Here is a 10,846-nt window from a genome sequence, read left to right as displayed (position 1 = left end):
ATCGAAATCAAATGATTTTTGAACCCGCTCCGAAGTCCCGATCTGAATCAAATGATTCGCGAATTCGCTCTGAAGTCCCGATCTGAATCAAATGATTATTGAACCCGCTCCGAAGTCCCAATCCGAATCAAATGATACGCGAACCCGCTCTGAAGTCCCAATCTGAATCAAATGTTTCATTTAAAGGCACAATAATGTATGGTCCAAAAACCACTAGAACAGTGTTATATATTTTGCTGACTTGTGTACTTACATTATCCCAAATGTTTCGAAGAATGTTTAAATCCAGAGAAATAAGCAATTTTAAGTAGAGACACGGACCGTGTCCATATGTGTCATTGTGTCGCCTGCTAATGACGTCATAACCCCTCGATTTCCGGTTTTGTTTTGTAGAAAACATGGAAACACCAAAGACACTTTAATATGTTGTGTGTTTTAATAGACCGGTGACGACCGCACAGAGTAGCATTATAACAGAACTTTCAAATGTATCTAGTATGATAAAACAGCGCTGCTTTACCCGACATACGCACGACCGGAAGGAGCGGAAGCGGTCGACTGTGGCATAATAAAAGCTACGCTGCTTTCGAGCCGTGTGTCACGCTCGTTCAGCGGCCTCGTTTCGCTTCGACGGCTTTCAGCCTCACCCTGCTTCATTCTACTATGTTAATAAATCTTTAATACATTAGCTCGTCCATGAACACGATTTCAGTCCCGTCGGTTTGCTTTGGGATGAAGACGACAACTCCCATGATTCCACACCCAGTCACGGCGTCATCTAACTACGCCTTTGTTTCTTTGTTTGTTTTGAATACGCACGCTCTAGCGGCAAAAAATTACATATTGTGCCTTTAATATGTTAAGCAAACTATGGTATCTTTGTTTGTGAAAGTACAATCATCCTACTAAATGTTGTACAAAATGTTAAGACCTCAACAAAAAAACACACAAACATAAAAACTGTGACAATCAACAAGGGCAAAAAGATGAGTTCTTAGCATCACAACACAACAAATAACTAATAATAAATATATGTTGTAAACAGTGAAGCTCAATTAAATATATTTTTGAAACATATTTAATTAAATATATTTCGTTTAAACCTTCATAAACCAAAATATATTTCAGAATGTATTTCAGGAGCGAGAAAATACATTTCCAGTCTTACAGTAGACTGCTTTTAGGCTAAATGCAAATGTGGATGGAATAGCCTATAGAGATCAAAACTAGATTCATAATGATTTAACAATGTTTAATTTGTAATATATTGTAATATTGTATTGTTTTTTGGGGGGAATATTGTTAAGTATTTTCAAATAAAGTTGTTTTTTACTGTATGTGAATGTATTATCTTGGATTTAAATATATAGGTCAAAATATATTTTTAAATGTTTTAAAATATATTTATATATTTTCAAAAATATATATTTATTATTTTTATTTATTTATTTTTTTTGGCTGGATGGGAGCATTTGTGACTCATAAGTTTTTGTAAACTGTAAAGTATGTATTTGCTTTGTTTCAGCGCAGAAGAAAGTCAGTCATACAGGTTTGTAACAACATGTAGGTGAGTAGTTATTTTTGGGTGAACTATTCCTTCAACACCTTCCACGTAAATCTAGGGCTGGGCAAAAAAATTGATTTTTTGATTAATCGTTTTTTTTAAATGACGTCGATTCGATACCGATTCTCAAAAGCCAAAACTACCGTCATATCACATACACAGCAGCTGCAAGTTCTTCACGGCAACCCGTCAAAATAAAAGTTTAGTTTAACATTAAGAAACTGTCAGAATATATTACTATTTAGCAGTCTTAAGAATCAATGCTACTACTGCTAATAAATATTAATAAATCTTTATTTTTAAAGGAATAATCACATCTGTTTTCTTTTTAATTTTAACAGTAAACCTCTGTTGTGCAGCACTTTGTTTGCCAAAAAATAAAAGGGTTTACTTTTAATTTGATTAGGATAAATTAAATTAATGTTTTATGCCTTCATCTGATTACCAGAAAAATTAAGAACATTTTATAGGGCCCTATTATTGTTTAAAAAAGGACCCATACAAAAAAAAGTATAGGTTTAAAATACAGGCATGTGGCTTAATTTCTTTTTATTAATTCACCATTTGTAAACTGATGTTCACTGTTAATTTTCTAGAAATATCAATAGCATTTGTATTAAAACTATATTCACTGAATATAAAAAAAAAAATCGAGAATCGAATCGAGAGCTTGCGAATCGAAATCGAATCGGGACATCTGAATCGATACCCAGCCCTACGCAAATCTAATCTAAAAGTTCGATTCTAGAAGAATATTAACCTGCTTTAACTTTATCTGCCTTCTATGGCGTTTTCCCTCCACAGTTGACCCCTTCAGTGATTTAAGGTTGTAATTTAAGTCCTGTGAAGTCATTAGTCCATCTGAGTGCTTGTCATTATGGACTCTCTGGCTCCAGTCCAGGCCCCGAGGGCTGCTGTCACGGACATCATCAGGACTTCCTCTTCTTGAGCAGCAGGGCCCCTTGCCAACACTACAGCCACAACAGGGGGGTTAAACCAACTAAAGACTACTCAGCTTGTCAGTTTTGAGCTTATAGAATCCTTCGGCTTGACATTACGCAACCCTGCAATCATTAGAAATCTTCAAACTGACTCCATAGAATGTATTCTGTGCGCCGCCAAAGCAATCAAGCTAATAAATCAAATCACCTGCTGCAATCACGCACACAATTCACTTCCATTCAAATAATTGCGCATGGACAACACATAGTCCTGTGTAGGCATAAAAACGAGGCAGAGCAGTCTTTCTGCAGATAATAAAAAATAGCAGCTCACATTTGTCTCACCAAACTGCCAGGCGCGATGCTGCGCCTCCTCGCCGTAATTTATGCAGGGCTGAAAGCCGTTCCAGCGCGGATCAGGCCTTCTGCTGGTTTCACTCATCCTGGTGCCCAGACCTGCTCTCTTGTTCTTCCAAACAACTGTGACTGTTTTAATTCTGCTCACTGATTAGCCCGAATCAATTAAAATCGCCATGCTGGGCCCAACAGCAGCACAGCATGGGGCACTTAGAAACACATTCATCAGCCCCGGCCTCTTAATCATGCTTTAATTACAGCACGGCTCTAGAGAGATGAAGGGCTACATTAGTGCAGCGCTGCTTGTTCCCGCTAGGCCAATGGTAAAGTTGCCTCACTTGAGCAAAATAGTTCATTTCTAATGGCTGTAATTGGCGAATTGTAATTTTTCAGCCAGGTAATAAAGTTTGAAGTAGGCGCCATTAGACGAAACAACCTGGCATTTTCACAAAACGCTACTTCGGATGTTGAACTAATTTCAGATACACGTACACGGATTTTGCTAAACACAATCAACCTTGTTTGACTAAACATGAGAAACTCAGGATCGCTTTCAGAACATGAATACAACACACTTTGTTTTCTTTGGATCTAAAGCTAGACACTTATGTAGGGTATCAGCGAGGATAACGTTATTTGAAGGCAAATCGATAATGATTGTGGTTTGTCAATTAAAGCTGCTTTTACTCTAATCCCCCCCTCACTGTGGAAAGACTCCGGCATAAAGGGGAAAAAAGTGAATCGCTTTAATGCCATCTAATGACGTTACCTCCAAAACAGCACCATACTGCTGGGAACACGCTAATCCATGCCTGCTCCTTTGCTAGTGGTGGTTTTCAAACTAGCCGCCACTCCTCCCACTCCTAAACCTCTCCTGGAGAGCCAACACAACAGACACCTGCAGGAGCCGCCGTCATCCCAGGTTCCCAAAACAACTCGCTCATTACGAGCGGCAGGACCGGAGCTCACTGTATTATCAGCAGTGATTAGCGCAGCACTCACGATCGCTTCCTAGCCTTCAGCTCTGCAGCGAGGGGGCATACTGGCGTTTGCGTGGCCTTTCATCTGGTCATCGCTTTCATGGCATGGGGTGTGATATGAAAACATGCCTGCCCTGAAAGATTAGTTAAAGGTGCAATTCATATGTATTGTTAAACGGATGTATCGTCCTCATTTTAACACGTAAATAAATTAACGGTACTTTTTACAACTATTTGAAAATAACGTACATATGAGATCAACAATTCAGTCTTTGTAGCATAATAAAAACTTTATTTAATATGGATCGGGTTGCCTCCAGTGCTATCATAAAATACTTTTATAGTTTTTATTCATATTTTGAATAAATTTTTATTTTAATATTTTTCATTTAAATTTTAGCTAAAGTTTTAGTGGTTTTGTTGTGTTTTTCATTTTTGGTAGTTTCAGTTTTATACATACACATATATATTTATTTTTATTTTTTTTACTTGAGTTTTAGTTAAACAAAATTAAAATGAGAAATGTTGCCCAGGCAACTAGCTGAAATTAAATATTTTTCATACTTTATTTCAGTTGACATTTATTTTATTTTAAACAATGAAATGGTTTTAAATTTAGTTTTAATTTTAGTTTTAGTTAACTGTAATAACCTCATGACAGCATTGTTATTGTTAATTAAAACTAAAACTGCTAAAACTAATTTCAGGAACTAAAATAAGGTTGAAATAAAACAAAATTAAGTTTTATAAACAATAAAAAACTGTTTAAAATATAAACAATATTTAGAAATGTTGCCTGCGCAACTAAATGAAATAAAGTAAGCTGAAGTACTAAAACATTACTAAAATAGTTTTGCTATTGTTAATTAACACTAGGGTTGCAAAAACGGGTTAGAAAATCTCCAGTAAATTTCGGAAACATTCCAGGATTTTTTGGAATCTTCCAGGGATTTTTGGAAAGTTTCCGGAAATTTTCCACCCCTTTGCAAACCTAATTAACACTAAAACTGCTCAAATAATATCAGGAATTGAAATATTAAAAATGATTGATTTAAAAAATAAAAATAAATAAAAATTAGAAATGTTGCCTGGGCAACTAACTGAAACAATGTAAGCTGAAGTACTAAATATTACTAAAATAGTACTAAAAAAAAAAGGCAAAAGCACATTAAATTAAAATGACAGAAACAAGCTAAAATTAAAAATAAAAATGAAAAATATAAAACTAAAATCTAGTTCAAAAATGGATAAATACTCTTTTACTATAAATAATACTAAAATAACCCTTTCTCATGCTGAGATCACTTGACCAGACAAATACTACTCACTTAATCTTTCTATTCTACACTATTGCTGCATAAATTAATCATGGCTGACTGCTAATAGCTCATTACTTTTTTTATTTAAAATTTTTTCGAATTTTCAAAATGTCTAATTACCCAGAGAAACGGGTCAGGTTTTGACCGTCCAATCCGATCTCATTCATGCATCCTATTGCCACGGGCCTCTTTAGCTCTCAACCATTCAGGACCTGAAAAGAAGACAGATTAAAGCTTTCCTTTAGTTGTCCCTACATAAGCCTGTCTTCCTCTGAAAGCCCCAGGGCTTTGATGACTCACTTTTGTGACAGGTGGAACGGACATAAAGGATTCAGGAAATGAAGATATTTAAGAAGATATTCTTAGATTTGTCTTCCTTTTTTGCATCAAAATCTGAAACAGATTGGGAGTTAATTGGTCACATGAATTTATGCCTGAGAAAATATTTACTTCAATTCATATGTTGGCAGTTCACTTTGTGTGACATTTAGTGTGAGATCTATGCTTCTCCAAATACTTTCAGCGGATTCACACACACAGAACGTCCAATCACAGTCCAAATCCCACCACTTTTGGGAGTTGACTGGAGAGAGTTATTTCAGAGTGTCGGCGGTGGAGGTAGAGCATCCCTGTGTGCCAAGAAAAGCCCTCGCAAGGGAAGAGCGGAGGACAGATGGCCCTTCCATGTGAAAACAGTGTTTGGTGTGCTGCAAGAGAGACTCTGGAGATAGTTTGGACTTTTCAGCAAGTTAAGAGTCAGAGAAAGCAGATGCTTCTGCATATTGTTTCATTCAAATGATTCATTTCATTAGTGGGATTAATGCCCTAAAAGTTATTAGGATTTATTTATTTACTTGATTAGCTCTTCCTGCCCTTCTCTCAGGGTGCGAGGATGCGTTTATCAATCAGAAAATTACACCACTAGTTAGTTGGCTAGCTAGTTGGTTAGTTAGTTAGCTAGCTATTTTTCCCATACCCTTCTGCCAAGGTTACTATGTGTGTTTACAATCAGATCACTAGTTAGTATAGGGAAGTTAGCTAGTTTGCACTGTTTTGATCTTTCTGTCAGGGCCATTATGTTTTATCATGTTTTTATCAGTACACTTATGTATTTATTTAGTTAGTTAGTTAGTTTTTTCCTCTTTCTACGCTTTTGTGAGGGTCCTTATATGTTTATCGAGCATAGACATCATCTAACATTCAGTTATTGAATTATTTTGTTTTGCTGTTTTAATTCTTCTGTCGCTGATTAGTTCATTTTTTTAGCTAGGTAGTTAGTCTTTTCTCTGTCTACCCTTCTGTCAGGGCCCATATGTATTTGATCAGATTAGGTCATTATAAAAGGTTAGTTAAGTTAGCTTTAGAAATCCTTCTGTCAGTGCCATTATGTTGTTACCAGAAATAAACCTCAGTACACTTAAGTCTGGCTCACACTACAGGAGTTTTAAAATCCTAACCGATTATGAAATCTGGTCTCAGCACACACATAAGGAGAATCTTTGCAGATTATCTTCCCTCAAATCTTAAACATGCACATACTACAAAATTTGAAAATCGTGGCGCATCACACAAGATCTTATTACGATTATCACGCCAGAGGGAGCCCTCACGTGATCTCACGCAGCAGATCGTCATTGATATTTCAGTGATGTTTACACATGTTAGCTAGCGTGCTAGTAGCTTTCTGCACTCACCCGGTACATTCAAAACTGAGGCGATTTCACCCCAGCGCTTCTCTTTCTCCTTACGTTTGTGATACGTTTTCGACACATTATACAGACAATCGTGTTACTACAAAACGTCAAGAAGCAGTTTCCTCCGTCTCCACTATCCAACAGAGCCGTACAGCAGCTGTTTTTTTTCGGTCGTGCATTGGCTATTGTGAAAGTACTGACGTAATCACATAGCCATCATCATCTCGATTTAAATCCTAAATATCAAACATGTTTGATATGATCGTGGCGGCCCCGATTTTTGTGCGCCTCACATTACCAGATAATCCATGCCGAACATCGGGACCGATCGAGATGCTCAACAAGATTTTTGCTCTGATTCTCGGGAGGGGAAAATCAGGGCTAAATCGGGCTAAAAATCCTGTAGTGTGAGCCTGGCTTTAGTTAGTTAGTTAGTTGAGTTGTTTTTACGCTTTTGTGAGGTTGGTTATGTGTTTATCATCTCACAGATAGTGACTTAGTTATTTGCTTTTCCTCTGTTTTAATCCTTCTGTCAAGGTCTATGCTTTATTAGTTAGTTTTTATTAGGACTCCTCCCCGAACTTCCCTCTGCCCTGTATCTTGGTCTCTCATTGGCTGTAGGTCATCGCCGATGTAGTTTTCAGTCAGAAATCATTGCACACTGCGTGATTGTGAATCGCCGACAGCTCCAGATATTTAGCATGCCAAATATTTTGTGGGCGTCGGCGACGTGTCGGCGATTCCCTCAGTTCGCGTCTTTGATAATTCACACTGCGTGATTGTCACTCGCGTGAACGAGCACCGATTTGCCTCCGATTTTGGGCATTTGTCGGCGATTTCGCAAAACCTGTCTGCGAGTGAAAAATCGGGCTAAAATCGTGCCGTGTGAACTCGGCATTAGTCTTTTCTCTTTCTGCCAGGGTCCATATGTGTTTACCTAATATCAGATTACTAGTTAATTATATAATTAGCTAGTTAAGTTAGCTGTGCTCTGTTTTAATCCTTCTGTCAGTGCCATTAAGTTGTTATCAGGAATTAACCTCAGTACACTTTAGTTAGTTTTTGTCCTGTTTTTACACTTTTGTGAGGTTGCTTATATGTTTATTGAGCACAGACATCATCTCACTAGTTAGTTATTTAGCTATTTAGTTTTCATCTGTTTTAATCCTTCTGTCAAGGTCTAGTTTTTATACTTAGTTAGCTAGTTAGTCTTTCCTGTTTCTACCCTTCTGCCAGAGTCAGTATGTGTTTGCCTATGATCAGATCACTATTTAGTTACTTACTTAGTTATTTAGTAAGTTAGTTAGCTGTGCTCTTGTCCTCTTGTTTTAATTACACTGAAAAAAATGGTGTAGAATTTACGTTGAAACAATTTTCACTCAGAAACTGCAAGTCAATTTCACAAATAATTACAAAGAAACAGCAAGTATCACACTGAATTAAACATGGAATTATTATTTATTTATTTGTTGTTTTACTTATTTTGTCAATCTGCAATAATCTTCGTTTTATTTTTCCGTTTCTAGACTATCAAGCATAGATATCATCTCACTAGTTAGTTCGTTTTAGTTAGTTTTAAACCTTCTGTCAAAGTCTATATATGTTTTATTAGTTCGATTTTAGAGTTAGTTAGTTGGTTAGTTAGTTTGTCTTTCCTCTGTTTCTACCCATCTGTAAGGATCCTTATGCGTTTAGGGAGCATAAAGTTCAGATCACTTTGATCTGGAGTGGCAGATTATAAAGAATACAACAAATCAGAGACAAAGAGCACAATATCAGAGACAAGCAGGTAATGAATATGGCATTTAGCGCAGAGGAAGTGGGCGTCCCTCATCAAGTGGGCAAACTCTCATTAGAAGCAAATCCTTCACAGATTTCACAAAGCCCCCTTTTGAAGTCTTGGCTCACTCAGATACTGCCATTCAGAGGCTTCAGCTCTAAAGCTCCTCGGAGAGAGCGAGAAACCCCACATTAAACCATTTCGGAGTAAATCTAAATCTGCGACGGGAAAAGAAATGAGTTTAATTTTACACGCTCTTCAAAGTAAAATATTTTGTGTGTGTGTGCTTACAGTTTATTATCACAAAGGGAAACCGAAAACACGTGCATTTCTACAAAATACACAGTCATTAGGCAAAATATTATCATTCAGAGTTAACATGGCTGCTCTGGGCAAGGAGTGTGGAAAGTTGCACGCCGGGTAAAAATACTTTCCTCTCCCCAGCAGAGGTGCCAAGCCCCGAGGCAGAGGGGGCGTGGAGTTTGCTGGAGCTCGCTGGCACCTCGGAAAGCCCAGAGCAAACAATCTGTCGTGACAACAAGATGGTACCTTCATTATCGGCTTCATCGCCCCACACCTTCTCCTCATCAGCAGAGCGGGCTGACAGCTGAGGTGCCAAAGCTAGGCGGGCACTGCTGCACGGCACTCTGGGAAAGAGACCGTTCCTGGTGTGCCTGATGTCCCAGGAGCTGCAGATCACACATACGTATGCAAAAAAAAAAAAAGTTAGCATGCGCATACGCACACACACAAACAGACCAGTAGCTACAGATACTGTTATTCCAAAAACAACAATTAATCCCGTATAACTACCAAGCTTGATACGGAGAGCAAAAACACTAAGGCGTTCATTGGGATTGTAGACTAAACATCATTCCCTTATTTTAAGTGTGGCACTGTAAATTTCATTCCTGCCAATTTGACTTTGTTGATAATTGGCTGGAGATGACAGGTTTGGTTGGTGTTTAGATGGAGCGGCGGAACTGCAGCGACAGTGTTTTGTTACGGCCGGGTAATAACTCCACACTCTGATCTCTGAAAGGTTCCTCACGTCTAAGTGTTCCTCGTTTCCTCAAAGTTAAGAGCGTCAGGGGTGTGAGCTGCGCTCTTCCCCTGGGGCGCTGCAGGTGTGTAAGCCGGACCGACAGCGCTAGCAGATTCCCGACATGAAGGAAGAGGAAAATAAACAAAATACGACGCAAGAATGTCACATTAAAACGCTATGAAAGCCAAAGCTGTCAGGCCTCTTTGAGAAGCGAGGGCCCTGTAAATCCGCATAGTGCTGATTCAGTGACTTCAGACGGAGTGAGAGATGCTTGGGGGAATATGTGTAAATCAGAAAGAATTCCCTAAAGCATGGCATCCGGTGAGAGAGGGCTGGGACTCCTCGACTAATGCGCCCAGCTTGGCACAGCCCATATAACACCTTCAGCACCGACACCTGAACTGGCAGCTGAACTGCGTGAGTAATAAGAGAAGCTCAAAGTGCATTGTGTGAATATTGAGTTTTAAGTAAATATGAATTCGCTCTGATACAAACAGAAGCCTCCTGACAGTCGCTTATGTGCGAGTGCGAGTGTGTGTCGTCACTGCCATAAAAACAGCTTGCGAAAGCAGCACGTGCACAAATGTTAATACACGCTGAGACGCATAAACAGAGCACATCACATTGTGTTTGTCATCCAAGTCACATTCTCACACTGCAAGTTACCCATAAACCTCTGAGATATGTTGATAGGCCTGTCATCATCTTCGCACAATTTTTTTCGCAACTCCATGCAACCTAATTAGAGACCCAAATGTGCCATTGACAAATGCAGAACGTCTCGCAATATTTGAGTACATGAACAATAAATTACCATAAACAATACACTAATAAAACACATTAAATTATGCCATAATCTCAAGCTAATTATGTACAGTCAAAACTAAATAATCACATCAGCCTTTATGAATTCTGAAAAGATAAATACATTTCTTCTATTCCCACTAACAAGGCAGACATGCTACTCACCGAACACAGGCTGTATAAATCAAATGCATTCAAAGGCATGGAAAAAAAAAGACATTTCAAAACGTTAGTGTTTAATAGTTTGTGTAAATCTGACTAGTTAAAAAAAATGCCTAAGATGAGAATTTTTTTATATATATATATATATATATATATATATATATATATAGGAAAGTATTCAGACCCCCTTAAATTTTTCA

At 38.0% G+C, this 10,846-nt stretch overlaps 2 long non-coding RNA genes across 2 annotated transcripts in view; both read right to left on the bottom strand.

Moving 5' to 3' along the window:
• Positions 1–3,919: 3,919 nt before the first annotated feature.
• Positions 3,920–5,543, bottom strand: LOC107664729 (uncharacterized). The gene is made up of 3 exons (XR_001631485.1): positions 5,462–5,543; positions 5,282–5,373; positions 3,920–3,976 (listed from the first exon to the last, which is right to left on the bottom strand). It is a non-coding gene; the product is annotated as an uncharacterized LOC107664729 (long non-coding RNA).
• A 3,421-nt stretch (positions 5,544–8,964) lies between these two features.
• LOC107664746 (uncharacterized) overlaps positions 8,965–10,846 on the bottom strand; it is a 20,815-nt gene continuing 18,933 nt past the window's right edge. The window contains exon 3 of the long non-coding RNA XR_001631486.1: positions 8,965–9,324. This is a non-coding gene — a long non-coding RNA (uncharacterized LOC107664746). The remainder of the gene's footprint in view (positions 9,325–10,846) is intronic.

The sequence above is a fragment of the Sinocyclocheilus anshuiensis genome, unplaced genomic scaffold (genome assembly GCF_001515605.1).
Source record: "Sinocyclocheilus anshuiensis isolate Anshui unplaced genomic scaffold, SAMN03320099.WGS_v1.1 scaffold235, whole genome shotgun sequence".
Lineage (NCBI taxonomy): Eukaryota > Metazoa > Chordata > Actinopteri > Cypriniformes > Cyprinidae > Sinocyclocheilus > Sinocyclocheilus anshuiensis.
This window is presented reverse-complemented; position numbering and strand designations above follow the sequence as displayed.